This window comes from Macrosteles quadrilineatus, unplaced genomic scaffold, assembly GCF_028750875.1.
Source record: "Macrosteles quadrilineatus isolate MER2022 unplaced genomic scaffold, UCM_ALF_1.0 Scaffold_8__2_contigs__length_117827958, whole genome shotgun sequence".
NCBI lineage: Eukaryota > Metazoa > Arthropoda > Insecta > Hemiptera > Cicadellidae > Macrosteles > Macrosteles quadrilineatus.
In genome coordinates, this window is record NW_026542601.1 from 16,972,098 (window position 1) to 16,987,457 (window position 15,360).

Below are 15,360 nucleotides of genomic sequence, written 5' to 3' on the forward strand. Positions count from 1 at the left end.
ATCGTGTCAAATAAATTCTACAAAATTATAAAACGTTAAAACAAATATTGTTTTTAACAATGTTTATATTATATCAACATTGTAGACCTATTTCGTTGTTTTACTATTTTACTTTAATGCATGCTGCTCCAGGGAATGGGTGAGTTGGTCTACTGGTAGAGTGCGGGTCTTCGGTCCATGAGGTGTCGGGTTCAAATCCCACCAACCACCAACCAATTTAGCTATTCGATAATGCATCGACCCTCAATGCCAAGTTATTTGTAAAATCCTCGGCTAAAGCTAGGTACTTTAATATAAATGTGCAATGAGGGGGATGCCTCGCTCATTCATTTTCTGTGACGGACGCGATGCGGTGGACATAAACACCTTACATTTCCTACTAAATCATCCCCCAAAACAAAGTCGACCGGCCGTGCGAACTGCTCCCTCCCCAGCTATTATTTAGTGTTAATGACCACTAGCTTGTTATTATTTATCACCTTCTTGTGAGGGCTGCCCTAGGCCGGTCGCACGTCACGGCCCCTCTCTCACTCTTTCACTTCCCCACTCTTTCTCTTTGTTTTCTCTCTGTCTTCCGTGATCTTCCTCTCGTCGTCTTCTTGAAACGCAGTTTGTGATTGAATTACCATTAAGATTCCATTAAAGTAGATATATACTAGGGGGCCACCAGTAAATGAGTATTTACGGTTTGAATGTTCACCCAATTATAATGTTGACAGACTGTTAAGAAATTGCCGATTTTGGTGCAATTAAATGGTACTCAAGTATATTTTTTATTGTTTTTTTTTTACTATATGGTATAATTTCACCGATTTGGTAGAATAGTTATCAGTCATCCTTACTCTAAATTTGAATGTTGACAATTATTCCTCTAAACCCAACCCAGTTGTTATTTGTAAATGGAATATTAAGAGGTGACGATTTTAGAAATACTTCACCCTAAAATTGTTACAAGACCACTGATTAGATCGTATCCTTAAAGAACCTTTGGAAGATTCACAGGCAACATGAATAACAAATGAAGTAAATTTGATTTACTATTTGGGAACTTATGAGGAATTCCGCAAGCAATAATATGAAGGTGCCAGAGTTCGGACCTTAACGAAAAGTGGGGAATGTTGCAAGTGTAGATATTGAACAATTCTTACTCTGTTGGTAATTTTCTTATTTGGATATGTTAGGAAGTGCTATAAAATACTTTTTGACACATTACAATAAATGATTGACCTAATGTATGCAAACTGTTGTTATGTCGATGTAGCTTTTGATAAAACCATTTAGGTTCAATTGAGCAGCTAATGAAGTCGGCAGATGTAAAAAGCCCCGTGAAGAGAATCTTCACGACAACATTTTAACCATGCAAACTACGGGGGTAATTTATTATTAACTAAATCATCTTGCATGTCTCTACCATTCATCCATTCATTGCAGTATTAACAATATAAGAGAAAATATAGCTTTAATTGTACAGTACTACTAACACTCTTTGAAAGGCTTATCTCCTCATTCAGTAAAAAATAACTACAGCAGGTCCATTTGGAGTCACAATCAACTACCAGTGACATCGTAGAAGACATATAGACTCAAGTCTTTTTCAAAGTACACAATCGATGACGACTTGCTAAAAACCTATCGATAAATCGTATCGGTCGATAAATAAGAAAGCATATAACTCACTCGCCGACTCGCCACTTGCAATTCAATCGAGATAGTAAATTACAAGATAAAAACCGAATCACCGGATTAACGAGACGTGTAGTGTCATTCATCAGTGCTAATGTCGATAAAGCCATAGGACCGGGTAATACGTGGACGGCGAGCTGAGTTTTTGCGCAATTACCGCAAAAAAGGAATGAGCGTTTCGTTTCCAAAATATGATGGTAATAAATTCGCCTGGCAAAAAGGGTAATGTGTATAGTTGATGGGTACACGATCGCTAACAAATAGTCGATGGATGATACAAGAAACATGAGTGACGTAGGAGACTTGGGTGGCCGAGCTTGTTTGACGAGAGTTGAGCCTGGAATATGAAGAGTACCGTCTGCCACTGGTGATGGGATTTTATGTCACGTTGAATTTCTGTGAATTTTAAACACAAATTTTAACTTTCTTCTTTACTTACGATCTCTCCATACCTGTTATGCAATAATTAAAGTAATGCGTACTAATCCTAAAAGATTGCGACGTAAAGGTCAATCTAGTTGTGATCAAAAGAATATCTCAAACTCTAATCCCAATCAGTGTATGGAAAAGTATGCAAACATTGTACGCAAAAATTATTGTACCTCAATGAATCGATCATTATATTCAATTATGCAACGAGTAATTTCAACTTTTTCAAGCCACAAACCTGTAAACTAAACCTAGTACACTCCAAGCCGTTTAGTGGCGCTCGCATCGCACAGCTAGGTAATCAACAACACAAGAGGAATGCATAAATCAACATTCCTAACTTTGTCTCTCGGGATAATAGCCAACCATTATTACACGTATTAAGGAAGGTGCGTCCCTTTATTCCGTAGGTCCGAAAAAAGGGCGGGTGGAATGCAGGTACACTATTTAGGAAATTGATTTTTTCTTGTTTACAATTAGTTAGGTGGGTGGCGAGCTGGGTGTCGGGCGGCTCGTGATTAGAGGCCGGATGATGGCTTCATCGAGCCGCTGCCGGGGGCTCCGCCACCTGAGCCGGTCCTGGGACTCCTGCACCTTTGCCACCTGGGACATGTACCTAGATGGCTACAGCTCTTACCCGGGACATCGGTGTCACCTGAAAATATGTCTTGGGCATTCTACAACTTGGCAATCTCGGAAATACAGCAGCCATCTTCTACAGTGTAGTAGCACCTGCAAGGCTGCAACATTTACTTTGAGAATTCCCTCTACAACTTTGTCTACCTGGAAAGTCTTTCTACAACCCCCTCTTACCAATATGTCCCCTGACAAATTTACCTTGGGGGTGCAGTCTACAAGTCTGCCAACTGGTACAACCGAAGACCTCATCTACTTTTCAATCATATGACATAAATTCAAATTATTTCATCTGATTCTATCTAGTGAAGATTCTTTTTTTAATGGAAATCCTTACATTGAATTTACCCATATAGTACTTCTAACTAAAAACATTGTCACAAACTGGGAACTTCCTCCGGATTTTCACCCCCCCCCCCCCTAACAATCCTAATGAGATATTTGGTTCCAACTGTCTTAAGAAAACAGACCCTGGGATCTTCATATACACCACCAATGTACTGTCGAGTTATCTATATTTTAGCTAACAGTGCTGTGGAAATATTAACTCCCTTGAAGAACACCAATTTTTGCTATCCAATTTGTACTGCCTTTAAGAAGATATTTATCTTAGGAGTTAAAGAAATTGCATTTGCTAGTTGTATATACTAGTATCTTTTGGGTATATTCACTGCTTATATCACCGCACCCTCATTTTAAAATTTGCTTTTGATTACAACCAGTCGCATAACATCGTAGAAGAGCTAACGTAACTCAAAATACTCTCTATGAACTTCTTCTATGCTGAAATAGCACAGCACAGGAGGTATGTTTCGAATTTTGTTCCACCTCCACCTAGATGATGTAAAAGATGCGTCCTGAGCAGAATTCTTTAAACGCTGGAAGGTACATTTGACGCATGCTAGTCGAGATCAAATTTCACATTCATTCAAATGTTTTCCTAAATTAAGCAAGCTTCTAAATGAAATAATGAAAGGCTTTCCATAAAGCCTCCACAGTTTATCTTGCTGTAGTATCTAATACTCACAGCCTTGCGACAGTCGCCCCAAATCGGGTGTAAAATCAAGCACGACCGCCGACCGTAGCCCACCCGCAAGCCGATCTCACCAACGCCTTAATTTATACATCATCAGCAACAACCATTCATTTCCAGCGTCCGCTGCCAGCCGCAGGCCCCTTCACACTTCTTAATGTTCCTCGCCGGCCAATGGTGTTGTAGGTTTGTTGATGGCAAAAACTTTGGGCTGAATTTCCCTGAACTATTAAGAAGTATAAAAAGTCTTTTAACGTGATTTTTGCAACCTGTAGATTTCGAGATCAATGAGTTTATAGGCAATTTGTTATAGTAACACAACCAAACAATTAATAAGTTTGAGGATTATTTTCAATAGCACACGGCAGCGACACTCACTATACGTATTCAAAGCTGAACATAAATTGACCTACAAGCTATCTAAATTAGGCTGAACTGGTGATAATTTGCCTAATATAATGTGCATCCTCCATACCAATGATTGTGTGAATTGGTGACACGTCAATAGGATGATGGACTGAACAACCAGATAGCTACGTCTAGGGTTCGTACCCCGCTGCTCCGGCTTGCCCCTTGCTGCTTCATACTATATACCTCTACGTAGCATTCTACACACTACCCTAAGGAGCAAATGCACAGTAAAAGGAAAGCGTCACCTAGACGAAAGGTTGATGAACAAAATGTATGCCACTTGTACGATACGGTTATGACGCTAGTTTATTGGCCAAATTAAAATCACGGAACTACATTCTGGGGATTTTTAGGAAAGGTCAATGTTTTGAGCTCTTGGTTATTCATGAGTGAATGAACCGCAGATCCGCAGTATCAACTGGCAGTTACTCTCAGATCCTATCGAGCCTATTGAAATGCCATCGTCAGGTGTGAATTATTGTGGACAGCGCGTGGAAAAGCGGCCAAGCCATTGTCCAGACTGCTTCTCGGATGCCTCCATAATTGCAACACCATTCCGACTTGTCTATTAGCCTGCACCTGCTATTGCACTGCCTTCCCTACACTAGTATTTACAAGTTTCTGCCTCTCGTGGTATGGTTGGGGCTTGTACCGTGGTGTGGAAAGTTCTAAAATGTTATGGTTGTTTGAAATCGACATGAAAAGTCATTGGTAAGAGGTAGAAGGATGGTGGTGCCTTCCATAGACTAGAATTAAGATTCCAGTCACTTGTGGGATGGTTGGGGTTTGCACCATGATGTGGAAGGTAAAATGTTATGGTTGTTTGCAATCGACATGAAAAGTCATTGGTAGGCCTAAGAGGTCGAAGGATGGACGTGCCTTCCATAGACTAAAATTTAGACTCGAGCCACTTGTTAGTTAGATCAGTGGAAAGTGCTAAAGATCACATTCCAGATAGGCAGATATTGGTTTGAAATGCCAAAAAACGATGTTTGTTTGCCAGCTTTCAGGTTTGTGGGTTTTACGACTTGTCATGTTTATCAATCAATTTTGTTTTTTTGTAGAATTTTTAAATGTTTGTTATGTACCTCTAACTGTGGAAACTCTATTCTAACTACTTTAAAAAGACTTAAGCTATCCATAGAATCCTTTTGGTTAGTAGAATATGTTTGTATAACTTTTTTCAATTAGTTGACCAAGTTACTCTATTGTAAAAAAACTTTGAAACTAACATATAATTTAAACAACTGTAGTGGTGTTTTATGAACATCTATGCATGTTTAAATACAGTAGCGCTTGCTAGAAAATTGTTTACCGCGTCACACTTCTACACTTTTGAGGTGAGCAAGCACCTCTCCCACCTTAATTCCAGTTCAACATCCAACTCACAATTTAAAATTTTAGAATCCGATTTTTTCCAAAACTCCAGTCCTCAATTAAAACGTTTCTTACACCGGGCTCGAATGCTCGGCCGAATCATTAAGGTAAATCACGGGACAAAAAGTGTGTTAGGGAGCGGTAGCCGTGGCAGTACACAGCAGAAATGTGGCGAATGCAGTGGCGCGACTCGGAGACTGATTAGCCAAGGCTATCCAAGGCCAGCAAAGACAATACAAATACTTGAGTAGGGCCATCAATTGACTGGGAGTGACTGCTGTCTTCGAGTCCTCAGTCTTCACTCACTCGAGATCAGCTATCGAGGATAACCGCTTTGCTGGAATACATATGAGTACTTGAACTGGGAATGTGGAGAAGGTTGGTGAATCTTGCAAAGCCGGTATGTTGGGACACAAAGCATGTCATTTGTGACAGACATTACAAATGCTGAGTTGGAATTTGGCTTATGCAACCCGTTATCTAAATGAGTAAGTTTAATTAGTGGAATGTTCAGCTCAGATTATGCGGTTTAAGCAAGTAACCAAGCCAAATGTAGGTAAGTACTAAGTGTAGGTAAGTGGATGTCTTAAGCAGCACTTAGCAGGAATCCAAGAATGTTTAAGACAAAGACCATAAGTAAACCTTATGATTAAAGAACATGATGGTGAACAGTTTATTTCAACTTTAAATCATCTCCAATGGAAGTTTCAAACGAAAAGAACTACCAAATATTTGAAATAGTAATTTTATGAAGACGAATCAAGTCATTTATTATCTTTGGATAGTACCATGCAACGAACAACTGTGTTTCCTGGGTACCATGATACGAAAAAAAATCTAAATACCCCCGCCGCAGCAAACCTGCCGACTAAGCGAATTTCCATTTGTCTTAATTGATTTTCAATTAAATATATTTTATTTAATAACATTAGGTTTAACGAGTACCTAGGTTTGCTGCTACAAGGAAACTAATAAAGTGTGTTTTTTTTTTTGTAAAATATTGATAGCTTAGTATAAAATAAATAAATTTGATCAAAATACAAAATATTTCCATAAACAAGCAAACTACAACATTTGACAATATTCTCCATAAGAATAACATGGGAATTTTAAATTTACAATTTTTTTAATTTTCTCCGTTACTATTAACCGAACAAAAATACTTTTATATACTAAATTAATTGTTTTTTTAAGCTCTTTAAAAAGGTCTAAAGAGAAATTGGGAAATTTTGTGTTTTGAGGGTCAAAAGTGAGAAAAACCTATTTTTACCCCATAAAACCCCCCGTAAAGCCCCGTTCCCATGGTCCGATCATGCTGGTTCGCGAACTCATTCAAGTTTATCCCGCTTTACACCTTTAAACCAAATTTCATCAAAATCGGACAAAAATTACTCAAGTTATCGCGTTCAAGGACGTATATATATATAAGTCTATATATATATATATATATACATATATAAAAATTTGAACGAATGGTGTTTTTGGCCTCTGGGGACATCAAAATGAAAAAGTAAATTGGTCTCGGGTCTATGTCTTACCGTGCCACCTACGGTAATAGCTACTTCCCTATAGGGAAATTCGCTAATAAATACTTTTAAAATAATCCAAGGGCATAATGCGGCATATGAAAGGAAACCAAAGGTTGAATGGTGATTTCTGAACACCTCTTGAAGACTACCACGGCTATACAAACCCTAAAGCATAGTTTTATGGTTTGTTAAACTGATATAAAAACCAACCTTTGCGTATGGTGAGAGGTGATAAAAATGTTTATGATCTTCAAATGTGGAGATGTTGAACGTGCCCTTGGCTCCCATTGGTCTTTACACGCGCCCTAGGTGGTCAACAACTTGCTCCAATTTGTTCAAACGTGTAGTCCATTGTCGACGAACAATGCCCAGCCACAATGAAATGCTTCGGTTCAACAGTTTTTTATTCCGCTTGTTCTTTGTGCGTGCATTTTAACATTCCATAAACCATATCCTGCACTCATTTCCCATGTTGCTTGTTCAAATTATGAAATTCCCTCAGAAACTCTTTGCTAAAGAGGGGAAGGTAGAATAGGTTGTAATTATTTAATGAATGTTTAAATAAGTGAGAAGTGTTTATATTAAATTCGATGCTGAAAAATCATGCAAATGAATCTACGGTTATTATTGAATTGAAAACCAGAACGCAGTAGAATTATTAACAGACATTACACTGAAAATATACCAGAGTCTAAATCAATGGTGTGAAGTAACAGTAGCTTACTATGAAGCTTACTATGACCATTTGCTCATAATGGCCAGAGTCCCAGGTTACCCTGGTTGATGGTTGACATGTGATGGATCTACCTTGTAGCTGACTATGAAGTAACACTGCAGCCTTGGAGAGATCCAGTAGCTGGGACATTTGCTCATGATGTCCAGATCATGGTTAGGCTGTTTAATGGTTGACATGTGATGGATCTGCCTTGTAGCTGACTATGAAGTAAAACTACAGCCTTGGAGAGATCCAGTAGCTGGGACCATTTGCTTATAATGGACAGTGTCCCAGGTTAGGCTGGTTGATGGTTGACATGTGATGGATCTGCCTTGTAGCTGACTATGAAGTAACACTGCAGCTTTGGAGAGATCCAGTAGCTGGGACCATTTGCTCATAATGGCCAGTGTTCCTGGTTACGCTGGTTGATGGTTGACATGTGATGAATCTGCCTTGTAGCTGACTATGAAGTAACAATACAGCCTGAGAGAGATACAATAGCTGGGACCATTTGCTCATAATAGCCAGTGTCCCAGGTTAGGCTGGTTGATGGTTGACATGCGATGGATCTGCCTTGTAGCTGACTATGAAGTAACACTGCAGCCTTGGAGAGATCCAGTAGCTGGGACCATTTGCTCATAATGGCCAGTGACCCACTTTAGGCTGGTTGATGGTTGACATGTGATGGATCTGCCTTGTAGCTGACTATGAAGTAACACTACAGCCTTGGAGAGATCCAGTAGCTGGGCCATTTGCTCATAATGGACAGTGTCCCAGGTTATGCTGGTTGATGGTTGACATGTGATGGATCTGCCTTGTAGCTGACTATGAAGTAACACTGCAGCCTTGGAGAGATCCAGCAGCTGGGACCATTTGCTCATAATGGCCAGTGTCCCAGGTTAGGTTGGTTGATGGTTGACATGTGATGGATTTGCCTTGTAGCTGACTATGAAGTAACACTACAGCCTTGGAGAAATCCAGTAGCTGGGGCCATTTGCTCATAATGGCCAGTGTCCCAGGTTAAGCTGGTTGATGGTTGACATGTGATGGATTTGCCTTGTAGCTGACTATGAAGTAACACTACAGCCTTGGAGAAATCCAGTAGCTGGGGCCATTTGCTCATAATGGCCAGTGTCCCAGGTTAAGCTGGTTGATGGTTGACATGTGATGGATTTACCTTGTAGCTGACTATGAAGTAACACTACAGCCTTGGAGAGATCCAGTAGCTGGACCCATTTGCTCATAATGGCCAGTGTCCCAGGTAAAGCTGGTTGATGGTTGACATGTGATGGATTTGCCTTGTAGCTGACTATGAAGTAACACTACAGCCTTGGAGAGATCCAGTAGCTGGGACCATTTGCTCATAATGGCCAGTGTCCCAGGTTAGGCTGGTTGATGGTTGACATGTGATGGATTTGCCTTGTAGCTGACTATGAAGTAACACTGCAGCCTTGGAGAGATCCAGTAGCTGGGGCCATTTGCTCATAATGGCCAGTGTCAGGTTAAGCTGGTTCATGGTTGACATGTGATGGATTTGCCTTGTAGCTGACTATGAAGTAACACTACAGCCTTGGAGAGATCCAGTAGCTGGGCCCATTTGCTCTTAATGGCCAGTGTCCCAGTTAGGCTGGTTGATGGTTGACATGTTAATCGCTCTGGATGACCTTCCATTGTTTAGCTGCTTGATCGCGATCAGCACCGAATGCTACTCCGTAAGGCTCTTTTATCTCACTGATGCATGGTAATCGGTTGCGTATCGTAAGTAGAATGGATTGGAATATAAATTTGTCTATACACTTTACATAATATTTTTTCCATTGTTGATTTACGTAAGTAGGCTATAGGCAATGTTTCACTATATAGTGTGTTTATATCGACGTATTTTGGTGTTTTTGTTTATAAAAAAAATTCCTAAATATGCTAAAATATTTTAATAGTATACGTTTTGGTTATTTACAAATCTAAATACTATTAATTCAGTAGTCATTACCTGTTAGAATAATAGTATTAGCAAGCTGTAAAGATGGTGTGGAACCTACTTAAACGTAAAATAAATATGTAAAAGTTCTAAATGCCTCAAACCATTGATTATTGGATATTGAAGCTGTATCAATAGTCAAAGCTTTAACCAAACAATGATCATTTAATTTAATTTTAAAATTTTTAAACTTATCCTTAGATGCATTTCTTTCTTAAATTTTACTGGACAAATTTGTATAATGGTTTTTAAGTTAGAAGGTTAGTTTAAAATACTTTTTTTTCAAGTAAAATTTCCTTTTGCTAAGTCTACTCTAATCAAACAACCCTAACAATCCTAATTTTACAATATCCTACTACACTCGTTTGTCAAGATCCACGACGCATTTTCTCTTATCATTCAATTACCAGATTAACTTATATGTATTTACTTTTAGCAATGCAGTAACTTATCGTCAAATACCACGGACTCCCAGGTTACACGCGGGTCGGTCGCATATCAGTCGTCACACCCGATCTCAGCACTCACTGCTCGATCGGAATGTGCGGCGATATGTAATAAATTCCGAGCCGGTCCGTGGAATAGATTATGTCAATATTTTTTCTGGCTTGGAGCTTTGTGCTGTCGGAATGCCACCAAACAATAGGGTAATGGGGCTCTGACGGCTCATCCTGCGCTAATATATGCGTTCGATAACATCGAGACAATTGTGTAACCCCTATGGGAAACATTGGTCGCGGCTAATAACTATGACTGGCGATCCGAGCTGTCAGAATCGGTAAACTACGTGGTGATACAGCCTGTCTTGTACGCCATCCTCGCCACCCTAACTTGAGGCAGCCCAAACTGACCTGCAGGATTATTATATCTTATATAGCTGGGTAGGTCAGGGTTTATAGTAGTCACCTAGTAATCATGAAGGTCACCGGTTCGTTCCTGAGAAAAATTTGGAACTTTTTGACGTTTTAATACTGGACCCAGTCCTTTTATCATTTGATTTTAATAATAAATGGTCCTGACCCAGCTGGTGTCCCCATCTCAATAATTAATAACTGGTATCTGGACCTCTCTGATTTGGTCCAACTGTTAGAATAGGTTATCTTCCATGCATTTGTGTCAAAGCTAAAGAAGTTTACTCGTACTACTATTTTTTCCTTGTGTATTATATTTTAAACAATACTCTTGTCCTTTTTCAGTGTTCATGTTATTAACAACTAAAGAGAATTAGAGTATTCTGCCTCTTGCCAGTCCTTAGAAGTAAATTCTTTCTTTAGACTACCAATATGAGTTCGTCAGAGAGTTTTCTACAGTATGTATGTTCAAGATTTTTGTCGAAGAAAATTAAGTGCTTCGATGTTCAATGGCAAAAGAGAAATTCAGTTTTGCACAACATTTTTTATTGCACGATTCTATTGGAATTTATTCAATACCACGTGATCATTTGTAAGCTCTTTGAAGCAAAGGTTCTCAGGAAACATTCGTTTTTTATATTTTGTAAACCGTTGAATAGGTATCATCTATTATTTTGTGCTTTTTTGAATGTGGTTCCTTAATACACTTTGTTCTTTATTAGATTTTCATTAGTTGATCAAGGGATGCTTACAAGCTAGGTACTTAAATATTTGGCTTTGTTAAGCTAATTAATCTGCTTGACGTTTCAAAAGCGTATTTAAAACGAATAGCGCAGTCAATCATATTAGTCTTTAATTTTCCTTTTACTAATCTTAAACTCGCAATTCTTTCAAATAACTAAAATGCCTCTATCACACGTAGCAGCAGAGGGTTCGAAAGGTATTTAAATATTAAAGTTCTCATCGATTATTCAGTTCACTAGAATGTGATTTGCACTACAAAGAGAATTTATTAAAATGGCTTCACAGGTCATGCGAGAGACAGATAATCAATATCTTTTGTGGGTTGAAGCTATATCACTTTCATTCTTCTGGACAAAGGAATCCCTTTGTACTTAGTTTGATATTCGTAAGAAATTAATTTGAGAAATTAATTATTATCAATCCTACCAAATTTTTTATTTATTAATTGTGAGAGCTATCCATTGCTGAATGGAAACCGAAATGATAGAGGAACTTTAGGTGTAATTTCTATGTTGTTAGAGGCTATTTTTTTATAGATGTAGTTAAAATATTCTAAAACAAATTTTTAGAATAATTTTTCCTAGCGATGTCAAGAGAGGAGGACTTAGGAGACATTTAAATGTGATTTACCTTTGAATATATTATTAAGGAAAATAAGTAACTTAGATAATACTTATTTTAGTACCACAGACATCAGAGTAATGATTAAAATGTTGTATGCTTTGTATAATGGGAGACGGTTTCGCATTTTTTATTTGGAGTAAAAAAGTGACACAATATACACAGATCATTGACCAACTAATTTAGGGATGTATTTTGGTCATACTCACTTCAAACTTTTAAACATACATTAGAAATTATGTTTCGAAAAAAAGCATTTACATTTAATAAATATGCATTGAGATAGTATAGGGACCGTTGTAATATATGTTATACAAGGAATGCATTTCTAAAGCATCGATATAATAGGTACTGATATATTAAATTGCAATTTTAAAAGTGATATGCTCGAGTATTGAGATAGTTGTGTTAATTGTTTAAACATCACACAGTGACTGATAGTTTTCCAGCTTACATTAACTATGATATATTTATTTTTGTAGCCTAAAGGGTGGTTAACTACGTGCCATTTAATCAATGAGCAAATTAAAGACTTCCTTGACACAGTTTCTATTCTCTATGAAATGTCTTTTTCTATGGACTTTTTTCCCAACACTCGAAAAGCCATGATACTTATCAAGCACATAGTTATTGTAATTTTAATGCTACGAAATTAATGGCTTAAATCGTGTGACATCAATTATTGTTTCATATAGCTACGTCAACCGATTCAACAACTTTTAATTTTTAAATTTCAACATTTTCTTTTTTTAACCAGCCTCTCTGATGCATTTTGGAAGTAAAGATGAACATTGAGGGTTCTAGAACCTATTAACTACCCGACATGGCTTGATACGTCAATGAAGGTATCTGATCTTGACTCGACGCTACAGCGGAAACGGATCTCTATTGACGATGTATCATCCAGCAGAAACAGATGTTTCGGGTAGAAGAGGGTGTTTTTGTTATTTGTTGACAGATTTGGGGTAGGATGGTGTTCACAAAGATCCCGTGGGATTAGCCCTACAATAGGACGACCCTAGAGGAGTCTACTTAGACGGGGTCTGACACGATGAGCCGCCCAAAGACGGTCTAAACCTTAAAAGACCAACCGGTACAATAGCTTGTCCTGGTGAAAATCAAGTATGCTGCTAGTCGAGGAACAATATAATCACTCTTTCAATCAGTCTTTACGATACGAGTAGGAAATTTAAGTTACGATCCTTGGAGAGTAGATTAAAAAAACTTCTACGAGTGTCGTAAAGACTATTACCGCATACACCGCGCTATTTGTTGCATACACTACTTTACCTACGACAGTTTTTAAATTACTAACAATCACTATTCATAGCTTCTAAGAGAGGTTATGTTTTCATTTGTATCCTCAATGCCACTGACAGTGATGCAACAAAACATTATACCAAACACTAAAATTGTATCACTCAACAATTAAATTGGCCTAAACAGCTGATTAGTTGACGTTCGAAGGATACAATTTTACTTCTTCTCCCACAATCTTTGATCTCATTGGTCCGTTACCCGTGTTGTTAAGTAAAACTATGCTGTTATAAAATGAAACTATGCTGTTATGTGATACTTTTCCATTCTAAGAACTGAACTGAAACGGCTACTTTAAAAAAACTGTTGTATCTAAACTATGTTTATGCTGTGACCAGTGATTTTGTTATGGGTTTTAAAAACTAACCTGTTTCAAAATTGTATATCTCAAATATTTGTAGATATTTGATAGGCATTTTTCAAGCTGGCCTTTGGATATGATTAAAACGTGTTATAGCTAGCCGAATTGCAAAAATACCAAAATTAATTGGAAAATACATTGGAGTAAAAAATAAACATGGCGTAAATAAGTAGTTAGTGCATGTCCTGAATATCGATTAAACGGATTATAAACTTAACTTAACTTATTATTATAAATAATTTAGGGGAAAATGATTAATAATTAATAATTTAGGAATCAGGATTATAACTCAACTTATTTCAATTAATTCAGTAGAATATTTTTAACTAATAGTTTGAATTTAATGTATAAAAACATAATACGACCTTATAATAATACAAAAGTTTATTTTTTTATATCAAAAATTAATTTAATATACAATTTAAAGAAAGACAAAAAACAGTAGAATCTAAAATTTTAACAAACCAATTAGTGTTTATTTTTGCATCATACTTTAAATTAATAGTTAATGCAAATATCAAAAACAGAAACAGTATAAGAGTCGGGTTATTTTATTATTTTTACTCAATGAAACATTAAATAGCAATCAATAATTATGTAATAATTATATTTTATACAAACTATATACTTTCATAAATAAACTATTGAGATTTCATTTATAGGTGACAACCAGCTGAAACTATAGACCATCAATCATTTCGCCACCATTGGGTGGCTGTCTCTGTCTACAGTTTTTTTACACGAGATTGCGAACGCCTGCAATGTAAAGACGCAACATAGGTGCTGTACTCATATTGCATACTTTACCCCTTACAAGAAACAGTGACTTGATGGAATAACAATGGTGTAGTATTCAAACCAACTAGAACTGTTATAGTAGAAACTTCTGAGCCTGAGAAACTTCTGTTAAATATATTGGGTAGTTTATTAAATTACATAGTTTCTCAAATATTGCTGTGAATTTAAATTTAATAAAATTCTTTAAAAAATTTTTAAAACACAAAAACATTGATTTTCTTTCAGTAGAAAGTGGTTTTCAGATGTTTTCAGTCATAATGCGTCCATTATTTGAATTAATGACTTTTTTTTATCAATTTAACAACAAAACTAATTCCGATTGATAAAAATAATTGTTGATCTCCTGGGTTATATGCTAATAATAGACTAGTAACCACATAAACGTAAACAATATTTGACCTTTTAGTTTGAAACCAAAAACTCTTGTTTAGGTATCTTAATAAAAGACCTTTACATCTATTTTTTTTATCTAATACTCCCCAATAAAAATAAGAGAATAAGTATCATATCCGTGAAGGCTTTGCTCAGGAGTGCTATTTATATTTAGTTGTTCAGTAAACTAGATTTGAGAAGTGGGCCCTAATGTAGTGTTGAATATAGAATACATGTACAACATGTTGAAACTAGAATTGTAGGATGAATGATAGTACAAATAAAAAATAATTGTTTATTATGGTAAACATTGAAGTTGTGTTTTAAGAATTTACAGAGTAAATTAAGGCTAGATCGTTTGACACAATTATTTTGTATAGGATTTAAAGCGGTCTATGAACGTTTATTAAGATAAGCTCAATTGTCCATTACCTCCTATTTACCTCCCTATAATATTTGTATATATTTATAGTTATTTATATTCCTCAATGTATTGACGCTAAAC